Source organism: Phoxinus phoxinus (assembly GCF_949152265.1).
Source record: "Phoxinus phoxinus genome assembly, contig: scaffold_46, whole genome shotgun sequence".
In the NCBI taxonomy this organism is placed as follows: Eukaryota; Metazoa; Chordata; class Actinopteri; order Cypriniformes; family Leuciscidae; genus Phoxinus; species Phoxinus phoxinus.
In genome coordinates, this window is record NW_027639334.1 from 32,623 (window position 1) to 43,496 (window position 10,874).

The following is a 10,874-nucleotide window of genomic DNA, read 5'->3' on the forward strand; positions in this document are numbered from 1 at the left end:
AAAGCAAGGTCCTTTTGACTGTACTCATGCAATACAATTGAAAAGACGCATGGTATTGTATGGTAGCCGTTATCCCACTGACAAAGCAGCCTATTGTTGGACTGTCAATTTTTTTATACAAACAAAAACGATGGCCTAATAAAACGGAATAATAAATACCGGCTATGGGCTGACAGCGAAGCAAAAGAGGCCGAGCCAGCCAGGAGTCGAACCTAGAATCTTCTGATCCGTAGTCAGACGCGTTATCCATTGCGCCACTGGCCCACCGATCAGAGCGTCCTTGAGCTTACACGGGACCTGTTGGTGTTCGACTGGGCAGAGGCCTGTCATGACATCTACTTTTTCTCATGCCATTAACAGGCCTGGAGCCAACGTCAGGAAGGGGTCCGATGTGGGGCCTGCTATAAAAAACCTTCGAGATGGAGGCCTCACATATTGGGGATCTCGGTTGCTTTGTTTTCATGGCAAGTGGCGGTGTCGTTCGGATATTCCAACAGAGCCTGTGACAGTTTCTCAGCGGAAGAACTGGGATCCAGGGTCAGAGACGTCTCCTCTCCCGGAGGAAAATACAAGCCTTAGTGGTCTTGCTGCAAAATCTGGTAGAGGCCCACAGACGGGCTTGAGGGGAAGGTGTCAACAGACCTTCCCTGGTGGTCTAGTGGTTAGGATTCGGCGCTCTCACCGCCGCGGCCCGGGTTCGATTCCCGGTCAGGGAATGAGCTTTTGCCCTCCAAAGGCGGTCGTGATTGCAAAATGGCGGACTTCGAACTCGAGCGACCCTAGGAAATGTTTGCAAGTGAAAAAGAGCTCCTTCGAGCCGGAGTCGAACCAGCGACCTAAGGATTGCCAACTTGCCACCTACAGTCCTCCGCTCTACCAGCTGAGCTATCGAAGGCACACTGGTTGGTGACAGAACCTCAACCTATCAGGTTGCTGAAGCTCCGCCGCTGGCTAAAAGGGCTACTGGCACGGACAGACGTGCTGGCTGTTTCGACAAGTGAAGCAAAGAAAACGCCAACTTCCCATACCGGGAGTCGAACCCGGGCCGCCTGGGTGAAAACCAGGAATCCTGACCGCTAGACCATATGGGATCTTCCTCCCGCCTGGAACAGGCCCTTTGGCTTTTAGTGTGTGACAGCCCCCTTTAAGATCATGGGAATGATCCGAAGGGATTGTCTACTGAATTCAATTTCATCAGGCTCACCGGAGGGAGCTCTCATTTGCCACGCCCAGGGGGTTCAGTTTCCTCCCATTCCTGCGATGGCATAATAGACACTATAAACTGGTCGTAAAGCAAGGTCCTTTTGACTGTACTCATGCAATACAATTGAAAAGACGCATGGTATTGTATGGTAGCCGTTATCCCACTGACAAAGCAGCCTATTGTTGGACTGTCAATTTTTTTATACAAACAAAAACGATGGCCTAATAAAACGGAATAATAAATACCGGCTATGGGCTGACAGCGAAGCAAAAGAGGCCGAGCCAGCCAGGAGTCGAACCTAGAATCTTCTGATCCGTAGTCAGACGCGTTATCCATTGCGCCACTGGCCCACCGATCAGAGCGTCCTTGAGCTTACACGGGACCTGTTGGTGTTCGACTGGGCAGAGGCCTGTCATGACATCTACTTTTTCTCATGCCATTAACAGGCCTGGAGCCAACGTCAGGAAGGGGTCCGATGTGGGGCCTGCTATAAAAAACCTTCGAGATGGAGGCCTCACATATTGGGGATCTCGGTTGCTTTGTTTTCATGGCAAGTGGCGGTGTCGTTCGGATATTCCAACAGAGCCTGTGACAGTTTCTCAGCGGAAGAACTGGGATCCAGGGTCAGAGACGTCTCCTCTCCCGGAGGAAAATACAAGCCTTAGTGGTCTTGCTGCAAAATCTGGTAGAGGCCCACAGACGGGCTTGAGGGGAAGGTGTCAACAGACCTTCCCTGGTGGTCTAGTGGTTAGGATTCGGCGCTCTCACCGCCGCGGCCCGGGTTCGATTCCCGGTCAGGGAATGAGCTTTTGCCCTCCAAAGGCGGTCGTGATTGCAAAATGGCCGACTACGAACTCGAGCGACCCTAGGAAATGTTTGAGTGTGAAAAAGACCTCCTTCGAGCCGGAGTCGAACCAGCGACCTAAGGATTGCCAACTTGCCACCTACAGTCCTCCGCTCTACCAGCTGAGCTATCGAAGGCACACTGGTTGGTGACAGAACCTCAACCTATCAGGTTGCTGAAGCTCCGCCGCTGGCTAAAAGGGCTTCTGGCACGGACAGACGTGCTGGCTGTTTCGATAAGTGAAGCAAAGAAAACGCCAACTTCCCATACCGGGAGTCGAACCCGGGCCGCCTGGGTGAAAACCAGGAATCCTGACCGCTAGACCATATGGGATCTTCCTCCCGCCTGGAACAGGCCCTTTGGCTTTTAGTGTGTGACAGCCCCCTTTAAGATCATGGGAATGATCCGAAGGGATTGTCTACTGAATTCAATTTCATCAGGCTCACCGGAGGGAGCTCTCATTTGCCACGCCCAGGGGGTTCAGTTAGGCATAATAGACAGTTCAGGCATAATAGACACTATAAACTGGTCGTAAAGCAAGGTCCTTTTGACTGTACTCATGCAATACAATTGAAAAGACGCATGGTATTGTATGGTAGCCGTTATCCCACTGACAAAGCAGCCTATTGTTGGACTGTCAATTTTTTTATACAAACAAAAACGATGGCCTAATAAAACGGAATAATAAATACCGGCTATGGGCTGACAGCGAAGCAAAAGAGGCAGAGCGAGCCAGCCAGGAGTCGAACCTAGAATCTTCTGATCCGTAGTCAGACGCGTTATCCATTGCGCCACTGGCCCACCGATCAGAGCGTCCTTGAGCTTACACGGGACCTGTTGGTGTTCGACTGGGCAGAGGCCTGTCATGACATCTACTTTTTCTCATGCCATTAACAGGCCTGGAGCCAACGTCAGGAAGGGGTCCGATGTGGGGCCTGCTATAAAAAACCTTCGAGATGGAGGCCTCACATATTGGGGATCTCGGTTGCTTTGTTTTCATGGCAAGTGGCGGTGTCGTTCGGATATTCCAACAGAGCCTGTGACAGTTTCTCAGCGGAAGAACTGGGATCCAGGGTCAGAGACGTCTCCTCTCCCGGAGGAAAATACAAGCCTTGGTGGTCTTGCTGCAAAATCTGGTAGAGGCCCACAGACGGGCTTGAGGGGAAGGTGTCAACAGACCTTCCCTGGTGGTCTAGTGGTTAGGATTCGGCGCTCTCACCGCCGCGGCCCGGGTTCGATTCCCGGTCAGGGAATGAGGTTTTGCCCTCCAAAGGCGGTCGTGATTGCAAAATGGCGGACTTCGAACTCGAGCGACCCTAGGAAATGTTTGCAAGTGAAAAAGAGCTCCTTCGAGCCGGAGTCGAACCAGCGACCTAAGGATTGCCAACTTGCCACCTACAGTCCTCCGCTCTACCAGCTGAGCTATCGAAGGCACACTGGTTGGTGACAGAACCTCAACCTATCAGGTTGCTGAAGCTCCGCCGCTGGCTAAAAGGGCTACTGGCACGGACAGACGTGCTGGCTGTTTCGACAAGTGAAGCAAAGAAAACGCCAACTTCCCATACCGGGAGTCGAACCCGGGCCGCCTGGGTGAAAACCAGGAATCCTGACCGCTAGACCATATGGGATCTTCCTCCCGCCTGGAACAGGCCCTTTGGCTTTTAGTGTGTGACAGCCCCCTTTAAGATCATGGGAATGATCCGAAGGGATTGTCTACTGAATTCAATTTCATCAGGCTCACCGGAGGGAGCTCTCATTTGCCACGCCCAGGGGGTTCAGTTTCCTCCCATTCCTGCGATGGCATAATAGACACTATAAACTGGTCGTAAAGCAAGGTCCTTTTGACTGTACTCATGCAATACAATTGAAAAGACGCATGGTATTGTATGGTAGCCGTTATCCCACTGACAAAGCAGCCTATTGTTGGACTGTCAATTTTTTTATACAAACAAAAACGATGGCCTAATAAAACGGAATAATAAATACCGGCTATGGGCTGACAGCGAAGCAAAAGAGGCAGAGCGAGCCAGCCAGGAGTCGAACCTAGAATCTTCTGATCCGTAGTCAGACGCGTTATCCATTGCGCCACTGGCCCACCGATCAGAGCGTCCTTGAGCTTACACGGGACCTGTTGGTGTTCGACTGGGCAGAGGCCTGTCATGACATCTACTTTTTCTCATGCCATTAACAGGCCTGGAGCCAACGTCAGGAAGGGGTCCGATGTGGGGCCTGCTATAAAAAACCTTCGAGATGGAGGCCTCACATATTGGGGATCTCGGTTGCTTTGTTTTCATGGCAAGTGGCGGTGTCGTTCGGATATTCCAACAGAGCCTGTGACAGTTTCTCAGCGGAAGAACTGGGATCCAGGGTCAGAGACGTCTCCTCTCCCGGAGGAAAATACAAGCCTTAGTGGTCTTGCTGCAAAATCTGGTAGAGGCCCACAGACGGGCTTGAGGGGAAGGGGTCAACAGACCTTCCCTGGTGGTCTAGTGGTTAGGATTCGGCGCTCTCACCGCCGCGGCCCGGGTTCGATTCCCGGTCAGGGAATGAGCTTTTGCCCTCCAAAGGCGGTCGTGATTGCAAAATGGCCGACTACGAACTCGAGCGACCCTAGGAAATGTTTGAGTGTGAAAAAGACCTCCTTCGAGCCGGAGTCGAACCAGAGACCTAAGGATTGCCAACTTGCCACCTACAGTCCTCCGCTCTACCAGCTGAGCTATCGAAGGCACACTGGTTGGTGACAGAACCTCAACCTATCAGGTTGCTGAAGCTCCGCCGCTGGCTAAAAGGGCTTCTGGCACGGACAGACGTGCTGGCTGTTTCGATAAGTGAAGCAAAGAAAACGCCAACTTCCCATACCGGGAGTCGAACCCGGGCCGCCTGGGTGAAAACCAGGAATCCTGACCGCTAGACCATATGGGATCTTCCTCCTGCCTGGAACAGGCCCTTTGGCTTTTAGTGTGTGACAGCCCCCTTTAAGATCATTGGAATGATCCGAAGGGATTGTCTACTGAATTCAATTTCATCAGGCTCACCGGAGGGAGCTCTCATTTGCCACGCCCAGGGGGTTCAGTTAGGCATAATAGACAGTTCAGGCATAATAGACACTATAAACTGGTCGTAAAGCAAGGTCCTTTTGACTGTACTCATGCAATACAATTGAAAAGACGCATGGTATTGTATGGTAGCCGTTATCCCACTGACAAAGCAGCCTATTGTTGGACTGTCAATTTTTTTATACAAACAAAAACGATGGCCTAATAAAACGGAATAATAAATACCGGCTATGGGCTGACAGCGAAGCAAAAGAGGCAGAGCGAGCCAGCCAGGAGTCGAACCTAGAATCTTCTGATCCGTAGTCAGACGCGTTATCCATTGCGCCACTGCCCCATCGATCAGAGCGTCCTTGAGCTTACACGGGACCTGTTGGTGTTCGACTGGGCAGAGGCCTGTCATGACATCTACTTTTTCTCATGCCATTAACAGGCCTGGAGCCAACGTCAGGAAGGGGTCCGATGTGGGGCCTGCTATAAAAAACCTTCGAGATGGAGGCCTCACATATTGGGGATCTCGGTTGCTTTGTTTTCATGGCAAGTGGCGGTGTCGTTCGGATATTCCAACAGAGCCTGTGACAGTTTCTCAGCGGAAGAACTGGGATCCAGGGTCAGAGACGTCTCCTCTCCCGGAGGAAAATACAAGCCTTGGTGGTCTTGCTGCAAAATCTGGTAGAGGCCCACAGACGGGCTTGAGGGGAAGGTGTCAACAGACCTTCCCTGGTGGTCTAGTGGTTAGGATTCGGCGCTCTCACCGCCGCGGCCCGGGTTCGATTCCCGGTCAGGGAATGAGCTTTTGCCCTCCAAAGGCGGTCGTGATTGCAAAATGGCGGACTTCGAACTCGAGCGACCCTAGGAAATGTTTGCAAGTGAAAAAGAGCTCCTTCGAGCCGGAGTCGAACCAGCGACCTAAGGATTGCCAACTTGCCACCTACAGTCCTCCGCTCTACCAGCTGAGCTATCGAAGGCACACTGGTTGGTGACAGAACCTCAACCTATCAGGTTGCTGAAGCTCCGCCGCTGGCTAAAAGGGCTACTGGCACGGACAGACGTGCTGGCTGTTTCGACAAGTGAAGCAAAGAAAACGCCAACTTCCCATACCGGGAGTCGAACCCGGGCCGCCTGGGTGAAAACCAGGAATCCTGACCGCTAGACCATATGGGATCTTCCTCCCGCCTGGAACAGGCCCTTTGGCTTTTAGTGTGTGACAGCCCCCTTTAAGATCATGGGAATGATCCGAAGGGATTGTCTACTGAATTCAATTTCATCAGGCTCACCGGAGGGAGCTCTCATTTGCCACGCCCAGGGGGTTCAGTTTCCTCCCATTCCTGCGATGGCATAATAGACACTATAAACTGGTCGTAAAGCAAGGTCCTTTTGACTGTACTCATGCAATACAATTGAAAAGACGCATGGTATTGTATGGTAGCCGTTATCCCACTGACAAAGCAGCCTATTGTTGGACTGTCAATTTTTTTATACAAACAAAAACGATGGCCTAATAAAACGGAATAATAAATACCGGCTATGGGCTGACAGCGAAGCAAAAGAGGCAGAGCCAGCCAGGAGTCGAACCTAGAATCTTCTGATCCGTAGTCAGACGCGTTATCCATTGCGCCACTGGCCCACCGATCAGAGCGTCCTTGAGCTTACACGGGACCTGTTGGTGTTCGACTGGGCAGAGGCCTGTCATGACATCTACTTTTTCTCATGCCATTAACAGGCCTGGAGCCAACGTCAGGAAGGGGTCCGATGTGGGGCCTGCTATAAAAAACCTTCGAGATGGAGGCCTCACATATTGGGGATCTCGGTTGCTTTGTTTTCATGGCAAGTGGCGGTGTCGTTCGGATATTCCAACAGAGCCTGTGACAGTTTCTCAGCGGAAGAACTGGGATCCAGGGTCAGAGACGTCTCCTCTCCCGGAGGAAAATACAAGCCTTGGTGGTCTTGCTGCAAAATCTGGTAGAGGCCCACAGACGGGCTTGAGGGGAAGGTGTCAACAGGATTCGGCGCTCTCACCGCCTCGGCCCGGGTTCGATTCCCGGTCAGGGAATGAGCTTTTGCCCTCCAAAGGCGGTCGTGATTGCAAAATGGCGGACTTCGAACTCGAGCGACCCTAGGAAATGTTTGCAAGTGAAAAAGAGCTCCTTCGAGCCGGAGTCGAACCAGCGACCTAAGGATTGCCAACTTGCCACCTACAGTCCTCCGCTCTACCAGCTGAGCTATCGAAGGCACACTGGTTGGTGACAGAACCTCAACCTATCAGGTTGCTGAAGCTCCGCCGCTGGCTAAAAGGGCTACTGGCACGGACAGACGTGCTGGCTGTTTCGACAAGTGAAGCAAAGAAAACGCCAACTTCCCATAACGGGAGTCGAACCCGGGCCGCCTGGGTGAAAACCAGGAATCCTGACCGCTAGACCATATGGGATCTTCCTCCCGCCTGGAACAGGCACTTTGGCTTTTAGTGTGTGACAGCCCCCTTTAAGATCATGGGAATGATCCGAAGGGATTGTCTACTGAATTCAATTTCATCAGGCTCACCGGAGGGAGCTCTCATTTGCCACGCCCAGGGGGTTCAGTTTCCTCCCATTCCTGCGATGGCATAATAGACACTATAAACTGGTCGTAAAGCAAGGTCCTTTTGACTGTACTCATGCAATACAATTGAAAAGACGCATGGTATTGTATGGTAGCCGTTATCCCACTGACAAAGCAGCCTATCCCTTTTTTTATACAAACAAAAACGATGGCCTAATAAAACGGAATAATAAATACCGGCTATGGGCTGACAGCGAAGCAAAAGAGGCCGAGCCAGCCAGGAGTCGAACCTAGAATCTTCTGATCCGTAGTCAGACGCGTTATCCATTGCGCCACTGGCCCACCGATCAGAGCGTCCTTGAGCTTACACGGGACCTGTTGGTGTTCGACTGGGCAGAGGCCTGTCATGACATCTACTTTTTCTCATGCCATTAACAGGCCTGGAGCCAACGTCAGGAAGGGGTCCGATGTGGGGCCTGCTATAAAAAACCTTCGAGATGGAGGCCTCACATATTGGGGATCTCGGTTGCTTTGTTTTCATGGCAAGTGGCGGTGTCGTTCGGATATTCCAACAGAGCCTGTGACAGTTTCTCAGCGGAAGAACTGGGATCCAGGGTCAGAGACGTCTCCTCTCCCGGAGGAAAATACAAGCCTTAGTGGTCTTGCTGCAAAATCTGGTAGAGGCCCACAGATGGGCTTGAGGGGAAGGTGTCAACAGACCTTCCCTGGTGGTCTAGTGGTTAGGATTCGGCGCTCTCACCGCCGCGGCCCGGGTTCGATTCCCGGTCAGGGAATGAGCTTTTGCCCTCCAAAGGCGGTCGTGATTGCAAAATGGCGGACTACGAACTCGAGCGACCCTAGGAAATGTTTGCGTGTGAAAAAGACCTCCTTCGAGCCGGAGTCGAACCAGCGACCTAAGGATTGCCAACTTGTCACCTACAGTCCTCCGCTCTACCAGCTGAGCTATCGAAGGCACACTGGTTGGTGACAGAACCTCAACCTATCAGGTTGCTGAAGCTCCGATGCTGGCTAAAAGGGCTACTGGCACGGACAGACGTGCTGGCTGTTTCGATAAGTGAAGCAAAGAAAACGCCAACTTCCCATACCGGGAGTCGAACCCGGGCCGCCTGGGTGAAAACCAGGAATCCTGACCGCTAGACCATATGGGATCTTCCTCCCCCCTGGAACAGGCCCTTTGGCTTTTAGTGTGTGACAGCCCCCTTTAAGATCATGGGAATGATCCGAAGGGATTGTCTACTGAATTCAATTTCATCAGGCTCACCGGAGGGAGCTCTCATTTGCCACGCCCAGGGGGTTCAGTTAGGCATAATAGACAGTTCAGGCATAATAGACACTATAAACTGGTCGTAAAGCAAGGTCATTTTGACTGTACTCATGCAATACAATTGAAAAGACGCATGGTATTGTATGGTAGCCGTTATCCCACTGACAAAGCAGCCTATTGTTGGACTGTCAATTTTTTTATACAAACAAAAACGATGGCCTAATAAAACGGAATAATAAATACCGGCTATGGGCTGACAGCGAAGCAAAAGAGGCAGAGCGAGCCAGTCAGGAGTCGAACCTAGAATCTTCTGATCCGTAGTCAGACGCGTTATCCATTGCGCCACTGGCCCACCGATCAGAGCGTCCTTGAGCTTACACGGGACCTGTTGGTGTTCGACTGGGCAGAGGCCTGTCATGACATCTACTTTTTCTCATGCCATTAACAGGCCTGGAGCCAACGTCAGGAAGGGGTCCGATGTGGGGCCTGCTATAAAAAACCTTCGAGATGGAGGCCTCACATATTGGGGATCTCGGTTGCTTTGTTTTCATGGCAAGTGGCGGTGTCGTTCGGATATTCCAACAGAGCCTGTGACAGTTTCTCAGCGGAAGAACTGGGATCCAGGGTCAGAGACGTCTCCTCTCCCGGAGGAAAATACAAGCCTTAGTGGTCTTGCTGCAAAATCTGGTAGAGGCCCACAGACGGGCTTGAGGGGAAGGGGTCAACAGACCTTCCCTGGTGGTCTAGTGGTTAGGATTCGGCGCTCTCACCGCCGCGGCCCGGGTTCGATTCCCGGTCAGGGAATGAGCTTTTGCCCTCCAAAGGCGGTCGTGATTGCAAAATGGCGGACTACGAACTCGAGCGACCCTAGGAAATGTTTGAGTGTGAAAAAGACCTCCTTCGAGCCGGAGTCGAACCAGCGACCTAAGGATTGCCAACTTGCCACCTACAGTCCTCCGCTCTACCAGCTGAGCTATCGAAGGCACACTGGTTGGTGACAGAACCTCAACCTATCAGGTTGCTGAAGCTCCGCCGCTGGCTAAAAGGGCTACTGGCACGGACAGACGTGCTGGCTGTTTCGATAAGTGAAGCAAAGAAAACGCCAACTTCCCATACCGGGAGTCGAACCCGGGCCGCCTGGGTGAAAACCAGGAATCCTGACCGCTAGACCATATGGGATCTTCCTCCCGCCTGGAACAGGCCCTTTGGCTTTCAGTGTGTGACAGCCCCCTTTAAGATCATGGGAATGATCCGAAGGGATTGTCTACTGAATTCAATTTCATCAGGCTCACCAGAGGGAGCTCTCATTTGCCACGCCCAGGGGGTTCAGTTAGGCATAATAGACAGTTCAGGCATAATAGACACTATAAACTGGTCGTAAAGCAAGGTCCTTTTGACTGTACTCATGCAATACAATTGAAAAGACGCATGGTATTGTATGGTAGCCGTTATCCCACTGACAAAGCAGCCTATTGTTGGACTGTCAATTTTTTTATACAAACAAAAACGATGGCCTAATAAAACGGAATAATAAATACCGGCTATGGGCTGACAGCGAAGCAAAAGAGGCCGAGCCAGCCAGGAGTCGAACCTAGAATCTTCTGATCCGTAGTCAGACGCGTTATCCATTGCGCCACTGGCCCACCGATCAGAGCGTCCTTGAGCTTACACGGGACCTGTTGGTGTTCGACTGGGCAGAGGCCTGTCATGACATCTACTTTTTCTCATGCCATTAACAGGCCTGGAGCCAACGTCAGGAAGGGGTCCGATGTGGGGCCTGCTATAAAAAACCTTCGAGATGGAGGCCTCACATATTGGGGATCTCGGTTGCTTTGTTTTCATGGCAAGTGGCGGTGTCGTTCGGATATTCCAACAGAGCCTGTGACAGTTTCTCAGCGGAAGAACTGGGATCCAGGGTCAGAGACGTCTCCTCTCCCGGAGGAAAATACA